Below are 13,025 nucleotides of genomic sequence, written 5' to 3' on the forward strand. Positions count from 1 at the left end.
GATTACAGGTTGTGCCACCAAGCCTGGCCTAATCAATCTTATTACTGGCACTTAAAAAATTCTTCCAATCTTGTTTTTTTGAGTCAAGGTTTCACTCTGTTGCGTAGTCGGGATTACAGAGACACGATCACGATTCACTTCAGCCCCAAACTCCTAAGCTGAAGGGATCCTCTTGCCTCAGCTTCCTGAGTAGCTCAGACCACAGGTGTGCACTGCCACGTCTGGCTAATTTTTGTAAAGACCAGATCTTATTATGTTGTCCAGGCTAGTCTCTAACTCCTGGCCTTAAAGCAATCCTCCTGCCTCAGCCTCCCAGTGCAGGGATTATAGGCATGAACCACTGCACCCAAGTTCTAATCTTTTAATATTATAAACAATATCATAATAAATACATATCTTTTTAAAAGCATATTTGTCAACTGCTTTTATAATATTGAAAAACTGAAATAGATCATTCTTTTAATGTACTTAAATCTTAAAAAACATACTCTGCTGATTCACACAATTGTTTGAAAAACAAAAATCAACTATATAACTTGTCAGCATAAAATAAGTATTTGAACTTTGGGACCTGAAGTTTACACTACTGTTGTGAAGTTCTGGATGTCTCTGCTTACCTGCTTTACTTCATTTTGTTATATAATATGTTCATACAATGGGAAGGATGACTAATGCCAGACTCTTACAGACAAGAAACACTTAGCACACACAAGAGATCTGGCCTAATTTTTCAAAATGTTCAGGAATTAGCTGGAGGAGAACTGGGAGAAGAGGGATCTTATTTCTTGATTTTAAATAAATATGTCCGATTATTGTGAGGGGGAAAATCTGTTTTTTTAACAGGAGAGATGAATTTTTGAAAAGGCACAGAAATAGAAAAATGGACGGATAGGACCAGTTCAATGAAGAAAAATTAAACAACTTAGAAAAGATTGGAACAAGATCACAAGGTACCAAGGTAATAAGTTTGAATTGTATACTGTAGGAAAAAGCAGCATTTTGGGAGGGTACAATTACTGGTATACACTATAGAAGATAAAACTGTTAGTCTAAAACAACTGGGGTAAGGAATTCCTCAGCTAAGATGCTGCTAAACAGAAATAAGTGAGAAATAATGAAGTATTCAATTATAGCAGTAATTTCAAGAATGGAGGAATCAAAGATGATTGTGGTTCATTTGAGTAAATGACAAACATAAGCAAATTCAGAGTATCTCCTAGAGTCACTAGTTTTAATTCCAGTTAAATTAATAAACAAGTAGAAAACTATTTCAGAGCCATCAAAGCACAATTTATAAAAAGCTGATCATCACACACATACCTATTAACCACTCATTTAAACATATTGTTTGTATTCTAAATGTTCTCAGAGGTTCTAACCTTGAGTCAGATTCATAAAAACATTTTACCCTATCTGCAAAGATAAAATAGGCTGAAGAACATGCAACTGCCAAGGTTGTCTTAAAGAAATAAGGAAAACTGAATCTGAAGATTAAGCAAAAAGCTTAAACAGTTGTAAGATCTGATCCCTATAAACTCTCTGATCCTATTAACTACTATTCTCCCTCTTATACACTTGATCACAGTCACACATACCTCCTTTGCTGTACCTTGTACAACACAAAAAAATGCTTCAGCGTCAGGGTCTTTGCATTTATTTCATCTGCTTGAAAGGTTCTTCTTCCAGATACACACGTGGTTTGCTCTGTTACTGTTTTTTTGTTGTTGTTCAGATGGCATCTCTGTAGGGCATTTCCTGACCATACTATGTAAAAAACATCTCTCCTGCCTTCCAAGCCACTTTATCATATCATTCCCACCTTTCCTACTTAATTTTCTCCACAGAACTTACCACTATCTAACATACCATGTATGGTACCTATCTGTTTTTTGTCCATTCTATTACTCATCTCCTATCCCCAACACTGTAAGCTCTATGATGGCTGGGATTTATCTGTTTTATTCAGAAATGATCTTTAGCACCCAAATAGTAGAATAAATAACTTTGTGCCTCTCTGCATATAAATATTTCAAAAATAATTTTTTTTTTCTGTGAGTCAAGGTCTGGAAGGCAGTAGTACAACTAGAGTTCACTGCAGTCTTAAACTCCTGGGCTCAAGAGATCCTTGATCCTTCTCACCCTCTTGAGTATCTGGAACTACAGGCACGTGCCACCATGCCCATCTATTTTTTATTTTTTTTAAAGAGATGAGGTCTTGCTATGTTGCCCAGGTTAGTCTCAAACTCCTAGGTTCAAGTAATCCTCCTGCCTTGGTCTCCCAACATGCTGGGATTATAGGTGTGAGTCACCATGCCTGGCCTCAAGTCTATTTTTAATGCTGCTTGTCAAGTAACATAGAAAAGACAATAATAAAAATATAAACAAATTGATATAAAAATCTATGTAGAATAACATAGGATTTACAAATTCTTTTAATAAAAGAGGGTATTTAAACTTTCTCAACTACAGAAAAACAAGTATTAGACTTCATTGCTTCATACTAAAATGGTATTTTTGACTAATGACATGGAAAGTTTAAAAAATTTACCCTATAGTTAATATCATAGGTATTAAGTCCAAAGAGAAAAAACATGTTAGTGTTACTCTAAGAACTATCTCTGAAACTGTTAAATCCCTAAGTGTAAGCATTCCCAAAGATTACAGAATAAGAAAATAAGCAAACTATGAAACAAAGTTTCTACCACTCCTTAAAGATATTCTTTAATAGAATCATCCATGCTAAGTAGATAAAAGTAAGTTATGTTATAAAAGATATATGAAATACATTCAATAATTAATAAAAGTGACTTGAAAATTTTTTTTGGTCAGTAGAATTTCTCAAATAAAATCTAGCCCTAATGCATATGATAAATATAATGACAAGATTTTTCAGATAGTTTACACTTCTTCAAAACACAAGGTTCAATCACAAGAAAAATACCAGGTATTCAAAGTTCAACAGAATTAAGGGAGCTAAGTTGTTACACTCATGAAGTTTTTGCATGAATTCTATGTGTTAAAAAAATCAAGAAATAAGCCCAAATAGGAATTATAAACATTGAATTTAATTTCAGCATAATAAAGACAAAAACAACAACTTGTCATCCTGCACAGTAATTTAACATAAAGGGTTTAAACATTTTGTCAATGTATTTTTCATTGCATATAGCCTTAAAGAAAAAGACAAAAGAAGTAACTGGAATGTATTTTATAAATAAACAAAGTAAGAACACAAACTCTTACATTTCTGGTGGAGGAGTTAGTTCTGCATTAAAAATGCAGCTCAAGTTTTTAGTAATAAAACAAGTTTTAAGTACTCCCTTGACATGAATAAAATAAAATTTTTAGCAGATGGGACTATATTGATGATGGTCTCTTATTTCTTCTCCCAGATATGTAAGTGATATATCTAAATACTTACTAGAGCCAAAATCTATCTCAAAAGTTTAGAATATTAATCTTTCTCTTTTTAAATAATATTCAATGAGAAATAACATTTAGAATAAAACTTTTTCCATGAGGAAGGAATAGTAATTATCCACCTGCAAAAGGAAAAAAAATACAATTTGATTTAGAATGTCAAATTCTAAATAAATAGATACATTAACTAGAGAGAGATAATTGTTTATGAAAGTATAATTTTGCTAATCCAAGTATGGCTAACCTGTACATGTATCAGTAATGACACTTAGTGACTTAAAAACACCTGTAACTCTGTAATACTCCAAAAGATATATAATTCACTAAAGAAAATAATGGTAAATTTGGAATTTAGTTTATAACTTTTTTTTTTTTTTCAGAATCTATGGCCAAGTTTTAAAATCTATCATGTATTAATCTGTGTAATCTTGTGAGATTTGTATTTGAATATATGATTCAAATTTAATACTCTTCCTGGATGCTCTCCTGAAGTCCTCTGAGTTAGCTCCAAGCTCAAGTTCATATTCAAGAAGCAGATTTAAGATGCTCAATATTAGCCAGGCATGGTGGCTCAAGTCTGTAATCCCAGCACTTTGGGAGGCTGAAGCGAGAGGATTGCTTGAGCCCAAGGGTTCAAGACCAGGCTGGACAACTTGGCGAGAACTTGTCTCTGCAATAAATAAAAAAATTAGCTAGGCATAGAGGCGCGTGCCTGTGGTTTCAGTTACCTGGAAGGCTGAGGTGGAAGGATCACCCGAGCCCCAGCAGGTTGAAGCTGAGGTGGCCGTGAGTGTGCCACTGCACTCCAGCCTGGGCAGAGTGAGACTCATAGCCCCCCCAAAAGATGCTCAATATTGGCATTGATTTAAAAAGAAACCTGAACAAAAAGGATTAAATTTGTTTTCCCAGAGAAGATGGAAAAAAATAAAAATATACAGCCACATATAAGTATTATTTTTTGCAAAGTGAAAAGCTACATTAAGATTAAAGGCTAAAAGGTACTTCTATTTTAGTATTGGCTCATTACGTGTTTCAAAATTACTCAAAACGATAGAAGTGTATTATTCACTTCTAGTCTTATTGAGAGTTTTCCAAACATATCTTTCATTAGATATTAACAGGTTATTTTCTCTTTTCTAAGAGACCGGAAAATAATCGCATACTACTACAATAAGTTTTAATGCAACATTTTTTCTATATTTCCTTACTCCCCAAATATTTCAATTTTTCTTTAATCCATTATCAGGATTAAAAACAAGAAAAAGTTCTTGTTTAGCTATATAATAGCTCAAATGATCCTTCTTCACACCAGGAACATTTAGACATAAAGATTCACCTGATAAATGTAAAACGCAGGGGTTTTTGATCATTTAGAAGACAAATATAATTTTCTAAAATCTGACTTTAGGAACACAAGAACAACAACAACAAAACCTAACTCCTGGGTTGTTTTGAAAAATATTGACAGTACATTGGACAAACCTTATAGTTCATTCAACAAACATTTCTAAGAATCTGTGTGTTAAGTCCTAGAATATTTTAGTGGAACCAAACATTATATATTTGATAGAGTCTTCCATTTAATTGTTGAAATAATATGAACAGGTTAAGAGCTTGATAAATAATTTTTAAAAGCCCTGATGCAATATTTCTATGTAAAGACTAGCAGTGTGTGTGTGTATTTTTTTTTCTTTTGGGAAACAAAAAAATTGCTGAAAAAAAGTGAAATTGTTCTTAAAAATGAGAGTTTTGTTTAATATAATATTTTACCCTCAAAATAGAATTTAAACAGAAGGTCCCTTGGCCCTTGAATACAATTTCTTAAATTACATATGAAATATTTGTGGGGCTTCCAAAATAGGCAATTATGATCAGAAAGTGTTAATTAAGAACCGCTTTTTAGATTTTCTGCATGGTTACAATTGAAAATAATAAAATACTCCTTGTAGCAAATAATAGTAACGCTATGATACACTACACAAACATACTCATCTTATCCTGACATAATTTTTTAATCAAATGACTTAAAACACCACAAATAAGGAAAAGAAACCAGTTTCATTCTGAGTTAATTAATTTAACATATCTACAAAATTAATAACTAAAATCCAAATTTGGCCTTACTCTAAAATAAAGTTAAATATTGGATATAAAAAAGTAAACAAGATCTTCATATTTCTGATTTGTCAAACAAAAATATATGTCTAAGGATTTAAAAAAACATTTTAATAAAAACAAGAAAAAGCAGTATATTCTAATAAAGTTAGAAGACATATGATTAAGATCCTAATCTGTCATCTGCAGCAAATTATTTGACGTTCTGTTCCTCTGCTATTCAATGAATTGATTGGTCATCTGTGAGGTTTTCCCTACCTTTAAAGTTAAGATTATAAGTGCATTTTGAGACCCATAATTTTAGAAATTTAGTTAACACATTTTGATGCTTTCCTCCCTTCATTTATCAAGAAATGTTTCGAGCACTACTAAAAATTTACTTCTAAGTTCTGTTTAAAATGCATAACATATTTTATACTTTAACTGTGAGATGAGCAAATATTTTAAAAGTAACCAAAACAAAAGGAAAGCTAGTATTTGTATTAAGTAAAAAATCTGAATATCTATATTGAGCATAAATGTGCAGTAAAATAAATTCCTCTGATATCGCATAAGCTCTTTCAAGAAAGTTGTCATGGCATTCAACACAATTATTATAAGTTGCAATTATGCTATTTTAAGAGACACAATACATCTGAAAAGTTAATATCATTTTTACAGAATCATACTAAGCACAAGATTTTCAATCATACTGAAAACACATTATCAATAAAACTGAAAACACATCAGCAACATTAACATACATTATAATATAACTGTAGAGTATGGCCAACCTTACTTCAGCAGCACAGTTAATACTGGAGATAATTTTAGAATCTTAACGCCAATATTTACGTGCTGCTAAGGCACTGCTGACATTGCTATCATAAGAGCTATGAAGAAAAAAATATATATTTTCTTCAGAAGATCAGATCCTTGTATTTTTGAGGCAGCACAATATGGCCTGCACCTTTTCAAAATCCACAAACCATTATGTGCTGCTACTTTACTCCAAGGTTTTGTTTTTTTTTTAAAACACACATTAGCACCTAAAGAATACAAAAAATATTTTCTTTTAGAAAAAAGAGAATGCATGTAAAAAGCCAACCTTTAAAGATTATAACATTGATATAAGATGCATTATTATTTTTTAGAATACTTTAAGTAGCATAGTAAAATTTATTACTACACAAAAACTTAACAAAAGTCTACTATATGCCTAGCACAGTGCTACAGGTTAGGAAAGACAATAATAATAGGAGGTAAAGAAAAACATTTTTTTTCCTGTGTCAACTTAATAAGGAAATACAGTTAGAAATTTAATTAAACTTTTGAATGTATTTATTATATGAAGTTACTTCTTATATAAGCAAAAAAGTAAATTTTCAAAATTTGGTCTTTACCTTGCTAAAAGCAGAATTAATAAATAACGTGTTGTTCCTTGCAGTATACTTTTCAGATGACATCTTCATCAAGTAGGTAAGACTTCAAGTCAAGGAAAAAACATGAAATGACAAGAGCTCAGTTTCAATAAACTTAAGCTAGCAAAATGCAAATTTACTTTTAAAGAAAAAGACTAAATGTCATATGGAATATTTTAATTCTAAATATAGTAAAAAATATACAAAGCTCCAAACCAATTCTCTTAGGTAATTTGTTATTTTAAAAAATGTGAATATTACTATACTCTCAACATTTATCATGGTATTAGAATCGTTTTTCTCTTAGAGTTGGATATGATTTACTATAATAAGTAATTCTAGTATATAAAGCCTTGGAATAACCAGTTAATTTGATACCCTGAGATAAGAAATACAGGAATCCTATAGCTCTTGATTTTTCTATGTCCTATCTATTTTCACTCCATTCATAGACAAGGAAGTATACCTCTAAATAGTTTCTGCTTACTCAGATGTAGGAGTGAAATTCCTTCTTTCTCTCTAAAAGAGATATATCAGAAAACTACTACCACTCTAGCGCAAGCCTTGACAACCAGTTTTCTCATAATTCAAAAGGCTATGCTACTTCTATCATAGACCAATAAGGTGTGGTATGCAACCAAAGCACTGAAATCTGCCTCCATTCTAATACTTGTTTATAAAAACCACTGTCATATTTTTCACATTATTTTTTCTGAGTATTTTCCCATTAATAAAAAACATATGTAGCTAATCCCCTATCTAAAGCAACCTGTGTTTCACATATTACTCCACTTTTTTACTGTCTCAAGTTTCTGTACCATTTTGAAAATGTAACCAAGATAAATGTTTGCAATTACTTGAGAAATACATAACATAAATTTGTATTTAATCAGTTACATTAAGGAAAGATCCTTTAGGCTCCCTCTCACTTTCCAAATAAAAGTGCAAACATATTTTCAAATACAAAAGGCTATGTATACAAATTATTTTATTTAACAAATATTTTTACTGGACACCTACTATGTACCAGGCACTGTCTCAGTTATTACATTAATTGGTACACTAAGGTACCAAATGCACAGTCCCTTCTCAGAATTTAAAATCACTTAAATTGTAAGACACAAAATCATGAAACATGTATGTAATTGTTCCAGACCACATATTTTCCAACAGATATACAAACAATTATTCCAAACATTAAACTATTCCCAAATAAAAAGAAAATCAATTGGGTTATTTAATTTTCAATTCTTCCTTTTTCCTTTTCATGCAAAGTCCACATATTTTCAATTAAGCCAAAAATGTCAAACTTGAAAAAAATAAATATGACATTTATGGCAATGTTTTACAAATCTTTTCAAAAATGTCCACAGCAAGAATGTTCTTGTTTATTATTACAGTTGACCCTTGAACAACATGGGTTTGAATTGCACAAGACCATTTATATGCAATTTTTCCTACTTATACTAAACATTTTTTGGAGATTTGCAACAATTTGAGAAAATTCCAGACTGTATAGCCTACAAATATCTAAAAAATTTTTTAAAAGGTGTGCCATGAATGCATAAAATATTTGTAGATACTAGTCTACTTTATCATTTACTATCATAAAATATATACAAATTATAAAGTTTACTAAAACTCATTTATATAGTTATGTACATAGCACCATTTGCAGTAGAGAAATGTAAATAAATGTAAAGATGCAATATTAAGCCATAACTGCATAAAATTAAGTGTAGTTCCTAGTGTACTACTGTAAGAATTTTGTAGTCACCTCCTGTTGTTATTGTGGTGAGTTCAAATGTTCTGAGTACCTGCTTACATTGCTGTGTGATGCTAATCATCTCTGTGTGAACAGTTTCTCTAGTACACGGTGTATCACAGTAAACAGTGATCTTTTGTGGTTCTTGTATAGTTTTTACCATTTTTAATGCAATACCATTTAATCTTGAATAAGACCATGACACTCACAGTGTCACTTATGATGCTTCAGGTGCTCCAAAGAAGCAGAGAAATCATGACATTACAAGAAAAAATGGAATTGTTTGATATGTACTATAGATAGGGTCTGCGGCTGTAGTTGGCCACCATTTCAAGATAAATGAATCCAGTGTACAAATCAGTTAAAAAAACAAAAGGCTATTCATTAAGCCAGTTGTAGCTACACCAACAGTTATGAAAATGTACTTTTTGTGAAATACCTCATATTAAAAATGCAGCTTTTATGTGGGTATAGTTTTGCAGACCTATAGACGCTAATATGATTTGAGAAAAAGCAAAGTCATTAGGTGACAACTTACAGGAAGGGGAAGGATCTTAAGCTGAAGAACTGAATGCCAGTAAAGGATGGCTTGATAATTTCAGAAAGAGGTTTGGCTTAAGAAAACATCAAGATAATAGGAGAAGTAGCTCCTGTCAACCAGGAGGCTGCAGCACAGTTCCCAGACTCTCTTAAGAAAATTATTACCAAAAAAAAAAAAAAAAAAAAAGAGAGAAGAAAATTATTGAGAAAGAGTATCTACCTACACAGGTTTTTAATGCAGATAAAAAGTGTCCTATGCTGAAAATGCCACAAAGTTATTAATTAGTAAGGAAGAGAAGCAAGCGCCAGGATTTTTTTTTTTTGAGTTGGAGTCTCACTGTCACCAGGCTGGAGTGTAATCACATACTTACGGCCACCTCAGCCTCGACTTGCTGGGCTCAGGTGATCCTTCCACCTCAGACTTCCAAGTAGCTGGAACCACAGGCATGTGCCACCACACCTGGCTAATTTTTTTGATTTATTGTAGAGACAAGGTCTCGCCAAGTTGCCCAGGCTGGTCTTGAACCCCTGGGCTCAGGAAATCCTTTTGCCTCAGCCTCCCAAAGTGCTGGGATTATAGGCATGAGCCACTAGATTTAAGGCAAAAAGGAATAGGCCTCCACTGTTTTGTGCAAATGTAATCAGGACTGCCCTTATCTATAAGTTCCTAATTCCTGAGCCATGAAAAAACAAACAAAAACCGGGTACCAGTCTTTTGGTTGTACAACATGAAGGCACAGATAACAAGAACACTTTCTGTTGGATTGGTTCCACTGATGCTTTGTCTCTGAGGTCAACAAGTACCTTGCCAATAAGGTCTTTTAAAGTTGTTCTGATATTGGACAGTGCTCCTGGACACCCAGAACCCCATGAGTTCAAAGTGGTCTATTTGCCCTAAACATGTCTCTAATTCACCCTCTAGATCAGAGGGTCATAAGGACCTTTAATGGTCATTATACACGTAGTCTATGAGAATAGGGAGAACATCATGAAAGTCTGGAAGGATTACAGGAGAAACTGAAAACACCATTGTTGTTACAGAAAAAGCTGTGAAAGCCCCCAAGCCTGAAACAATAAATTCCTGCTGGAGAAAACTGTGTCCAGATGTACATGACTTCACAGGAATTATGACAAAACCAATCAAAGAAATCTTAAGAGATATTGTGGCTATGACAAAAAAAGGTTGGAGAAGGGTTTCAAAATATGATCTTGGAAAAATTCAGGAGCTAATAGATACCACACCAGAGGAATTAACAGAAGACAACTTGATAGAGATGTGTGCTTTTGAAGCAGTGCCAGATGATGATGATAACGACAACGTAGAAGCAGTGTCAGAAAACAAATGGACATTACACAATCCAACCAAATGATTATTCAATTATTCCAGGCTGCTTTTGACTTCTTTTACAACAAGGACCCTTCTATAATATGGGCACTTAATAGCCAGGAGTGGTGGTGCACAACTATAGTCCCAGCTACTTGGAAGGCTGAGGTGGAAAGATTGCTTAAACCCAGCAGGTCGAGGCTGGGGTGGCTGTGAGTGTGCCACTGCACTCCAGCCTAGCCTACAGAGTGAAACTCCAACTCAGAAAAAAGGGGGAGGGGCACTGAAACTAAAGAAAAACGATAAGGGGAAGACTGGTAATGTACAGAAACATCTTATGAAAAATGAAAAAGCAAAAACATCAGACAGAAATTATAATGTATTTCTCTAAAGTTACACCAAGTATACCTGCTTCTCCTGCTTTTCCTTTTTGCCTTTTGCCTCTAACACCTCTAACAAGACCAGCCCTTCCTCTATCAACTAACCCTGAATTGTATCCCACATCTTTATAATTAAAAAAAAAAAGAAAATGAAGACCATGATGATCCACTTCCACTTAATGAACAGTAATTATATTTTCTCTTCCTTATGATTTGCTTAATAACATTTTCTTTTCTCTAGCTTTCTTTTACTGTAAAAACACAGTATATAATATACATACAGAATATGTGTGAATTGACTGCTATGCTATTGGTAAGGCTTCTGGTCTAAAGTAGGCTATTTGGTAGTTGAGTTTTGGGAAAGTCAAAAGTTATACATGAATTTTCAACTGTGTGGGCATCAGTGTTCCTAATCCCCATGTTGTTTGAGGGTCAACTTGTATTTTTTAAATTGTGGTTAAATATTTATAAAATTGATCATTTTAACCAGTTTAAGTGTACACTTCTGTGGCAGTATGTTTACACTGTTGTGCAACTGTCATCAGCCTCCATCTCCCTTTGTCATCATCCCCAAGTGATACTGTTTAAACACTAACTGCCCATTGTCCCCAGCCCTCAGCCCTAGTAAACCACCATTCTACTTTCTGTCTCTATGAATTTGCCTATTCTAGGTATCTCTGGTTTCTTTCACTTAGCATAACTTTTTCAAGGTTCATCCACATTGTAGCATACATCACAATTTCTTTCCTCTTTAGAGTTGAATATTTTTCCATTGTGTGTGCATACTACATTTTATTTATCCATCTAATGATGGATGTTTAGGTTGTTTTCATCTTTTGGCTACTATAAATACGCTATGAACATTGTATACTAATATATCTTTGAAATCCTTCTTTCACTTTTTTTGGGATACTATATACCCCAAAGTGAAATTCCTAGATTATATAATTCTATTTTTAATTTTCTAGCTGGGCTCGGTGGCTCAGCCTGTAATCCCGTGCTTTGGGAGACTGAGGTGAGTGAATTGCCTGAGCCCGCGGGTTCGAGACCCGCCTGGGCAACTTGGCGAGACTTCATCTCTACAATAAATCAAAAAATTAGCCGGGTGTGGTAGCACACGCCTATAGTTCCAGCTACTGGAAGGCTGAGGTGGAAGGATCGCCAGAGCCCAGCAGGTCGAGGTTGCAGTGGCCGGGAGCGGCCACTACACTCCAGTCTGGGTGACAGAGTGAGACTCCAACTAAAAAAAGAAAAAAAAAAATTTTTTTTTGAGGAACTGCCATACTGTCTTCAAAGTGGGTACACCATTTTACCAACATTCATTCTCACCAATTTACAAGGGTTCCAATTTTTCCCATCCTTGCCGACACTTAATTTGTGGTTTTGGTTTTTTTTTTTTTAAATAGCCATCCTAACAGGAATGAAGTGGTACCTCACTGTGATTTTCAATTCCATTTCCCTAGATATTAGGTAATGCAGAGCATCTTGTGTTTATTGGCTATTTGTATATCTTTTTTTAAGAAAAATGTCTATTGAAGTCCTTTGCCCACTTTTTGACCAGGTTGTTTCTTGAGTTCTTCATATATTTTGGACATTAACCCCTTACCAGACATATGACTTGCAAATATTTTCTCCCATTCTAAGAGCTGCCTTTTCACTTTGTTATTGAAAGTGGCCTTCAGTGTACAAAAGTTTTAAAATTAAAAAATTTTTCTTTCTTTCTTTTGAGTCAGGGTCTCACTCTGTCACCCAGGCTGGAGTGCAGTGGCTTAATCAAAGCTCACCATAGCCAGGCGCGGAGGCTCACGCATGTTATCCCGGCATTTTGGGAACTGGAGGTGAAAGGATTGCCTGAGCCTACAGGTTTGAGACCAGTCTGGGCAATTTGGCAAGACCTCGTCTCTACAAATAAATCAAAAGACTTGCCAGGTGTGGTGGTGCACGCCTGTGGTTCCAACTACTTGGAAGGCTGAAGTAGAAGGATCACTTGAGCCCAGAAGGTTGAGGCTGTGGTGGCCATGAGTGTGCCACTGCACTCTAGCCTGGGTGACAGAGGGAGACTCTGATTCAAAAAAAAAAAA

The 13,025-nt window shown here is 33.9% G+C and overlaps 1 long non-coding RNA gene across 1 annotated transcript in view; it reads right to left on the reverse strand.

Moving 5' to 3' along the window:
* Nucleotides 1-3,043: 3,043 nt before the first annotated feature.
* Nucleotides 3,044-13,025, reverse strand: part of LOC103265196 — a 33,281-nt gene continuing 23,299 nt past the window's right edge. Inside the window, exons 4-5 of the long non-coding RNA XR_504620.2 lie at nt 6,918-6,999; nt 3,044-3,542 (exon numbers count right to left, since the gene is read on the reverse strand). This is a non-coding gene — a long non-coding RNA (uncharacterized LOC103265196). The remainder of the gene's footprint in view (nt 3,543-6,917; nt 7,000-13,025) is intronic.

Source organism: Carlito syrichta, unplaced genomic scaffold (genome assembly GCF_000164805.1).
Source record: "Carlito syrichta isolate Samal-C Ts95f unplaced genomic scaffold, Tarsius_syrichta-2.0.1 Scaffold305878, whole genome shotgun sequence".
Classification (NCBI taxonomy): domain Eukaryota; kingdom Metazoa; phylum Chordata; class Mammalia; order Primates; family Tarsiidae; genus Carlito; species Carlito syrichta.